The sequence below is a fragment of the Furipterus horrens genome, unplaced genomic scaffold (genome assembly GCF_987537825.1).
Source record: "Furipterus horrens unplaced genomic scaffold, mFurHor1.1.pri manual_scaffold_4, whole genome shotgun sequence".
Taxonomy (NCBI): Eukaryota; Metazoa; Chordata; class Mammalia; order Chiroptera; family Furipteridae; genus Furipterus; species Furipterus horrens.
In genome coordinates this window covers 189,316,611-189,319,286 of record NW_028327174.1, presented here as the reverse complement: position 1 = coordinate 189,319,286, position 2,676 = coordinate 189,316,611, and the positions used below count along the sequence as shown (strand labels likewise).

At 49.2% G+C, this 2,676-nt stretch overlaps 1 pseudogene; it reads right to left on the bottom strand.

Moving 5' to 3' along the window:
• Nucleotides 1–947: 947 nt before the first annotated feature.
• Nucleotides 948–2,212, bottom strand: LOC150013605 (glutamine synthetase pseudogene; annotated as a pseudogene).
• Nucleotides 2,213–2,676: the final 464 nt, after the last annotated feature.

The window sequence follows — 2,676 nt, the reverse complement described above, 5'->3', positions numbered from 1 at the left end:
ACATGCTCAAGTTGACCAGCCAACTCATATGTCTAAACCCCTATGCATACATGTGTCTTTAAATCAAAGCTGGGGGGCTCGGGTGATTGCTGCTATAACATCCTTCTTCCTGTTAACCAACCAGCACCCACGCCCTCCAGAAGGGTGGGCAGGGCACAGCGAAACCCTTAAATGGTAGTGAGAGTTGAACAGCCCCTAACAGCCAACTTTTCAAGCATCTCCACCCTCACCCCCCACTCAAAAGGATCCTTTTTCTAGCCAGACTACTCGCCTCAAATTTGGCTCCTGGTGACCAGAATGGTTTCTCCTCCTTTAGGAAAAGCACACATATCCGCACACCCATATATATAATTTTTTTGTTTTTGCATTTAAATATAAAAATACTACTCTGATTTGTGTTATAAATGGAGGACCAAGGAATGAGAGATTTTTCTTCTCAGGTAGGGCTACCCATCCCATTCCTTCCCGCTGAGCTTGCCTTCAGGTGAGGACATGTAGCCCCAGGCCAGGGAAGCACAGCCCACAACGGGCACCTTCCTGCCGGACTCCCTGACTCCCACACTCCCCTCTCTCCTAGTTCTCCCTTTCAAGAAATGGAACTTCCCTCCAAGAGGGAATATCTAACCTAACCACAGGGTAAGCCCAGCCCCCCCCCTCCTTCAGCCACCTTGAAGAAGAAAAAGGTCCTTCCCCTCCCTTCACAAATACTATGCTCACTGTCCAGAGAGCTACGTGTGTTGGACAAACATCTAATTAAGTGAAGCAGTGGTTATGTTTCCCTGCCCTCTCCCCACTAATGCACTAGAAAGCTTCAGTGATAGGGGGGGAGAAAGGGTGTGTGTATGTGAAGAGTTAAGAACTTGACCCCTCTAACCTGGCCAAAGAAAGCAAGAAATATTAACTGGGCATGAGGAATACAAAAAGACCTTGATGTTCCGCCCTTTGAGTTACAGCTATTACGACAACTGAGAGGGGGGCGACAGGGGGAGCAGGATGAAGAATTAATTAGAAGGGGTTCGATGGCTGCGAGTCTAGTCCACTTAGTTTTTGTACTGGAAGGGCTCCTCGCCAGTTTCGTTGAGAAGACACGTGCGGATGAGGGCTTCTGTCATCCCGAAGGGGTCGCAGTTGGCAGAGGGGCGCCGGTCTTCAAAGTAGCCCATCTTCTCCTGGCCGACTGCCCTGGGAATGCGGATGCTAGCGCTGCGGTTGGCCACACCGGCAGAAAAGTCGTTGATGTTGGAGGTTTCATTGAATCCAGTTAGGCGTTGGGCATTGTCCTGGCCCCCCTTGGGATCATAGGCTCGGATGTGGTACTGGTGCCGCTTGCTCAGCCTCTCGATGTACACTTCAATGTACTTCAGGCCGTTCTCCTCTCGCGTGGCCTTGGTGCTGAAGTTGGTGTGGCAGCCTGCACCGTTCCAGTTCCCAGGAATTGGCTTGGGGTCAAAGGTTGCTATCACTCCAAAGTCTTCACACACTCGGTGCAAGATGAATCGGGCCACCCAGAGGTGATCTCCCATCTCGATTCCTTCACACGGTTCTATTTGGAATTCCCACTGGGCAGACATAACCTCGGCATTTGTCCCCGCGATCTTGATGCCAGCGTACAAGCAGGCCCGGTAGTGAGCCTCCACAATGTTCCTGCCGTAGGCTCTGTCTGCTCCCACACCACAGTAGTATGGCCCTTGGGGCCCAGGGAAGCCATTGGAAGGCCAACCAAAAGGGTGTCCATCTGTGCCCATGAGAGTGTATTCCTGCTCCATGCCAAACCGGGGGTGCTGACTGCCCACCATGTCCATTATCCGCTTATAGGTGTGCCTTAAATTGGTCTCTGCAGGCTTCCGGTTGTACTTTAAGACTTCACAGAACACCAGCTTGTTGGGGTCCTTGCGGAAAGGGTCCCGAAACATGGCAGCAGGAACAAGATACATGTCACTGTTGGAGCCTTCAGACTGTAAAGTACTAGAGCCATCAAAATTCCACTCGGGAAGCTCTTCTATACACTTGGGCTCACTGTCCAGGGTCCGGGTCTTGCATCGAAGTCCTTCTCCAGTACCATCAATCCAGAGATACATAGCGTGGGCTTTATCACCCTGAGGCAGGGACATGTACATCTGCTTGACACCTTTGTTCAGGTGGGAACTCGCGGAGGTGGCCATGGTGGAAGATGTTCTGGGGGGCGAGCAGGCCGTGAGAGCGAGGTGCGGAGAGAAGAGAGGAAGCTGGGAATGCTGTTCAAAAGCTCAGATCTTCTCCCATCCTCGGCTCTCCAGTCTTTTAATGTTGCACTGTATTTGTTCCTATGTGAAAAGGATTCCTTCACTTATACATTTGCTCATTTTTTGTCAGGCCTTTATCAGAATGCTAGTTATATGAAAACAGGGAAGTTGCCTCTTTTTTATTCACTGTTGTTGTTCTAGCATCTACAACACTTACTGTCATATAGTACATGTCCAATAAATGTCTATTTAATGAACAAATTAGAGAATAAATAAATAAATGGCTTGCTGTTGCCTTCCAAGTGAAGTCCTAAGAAAACAAGCCCCATTTTTTTTTTTTTTTTTTTTTTTTTTTACAGTTTTCTGAATTAGGTCCTGCTATGGTCTTCTACCTGCTCCTCCTCTCAACCTCATCCTTTTCTGTAATGGACAGCAACTTGCTCAGTCAACATCC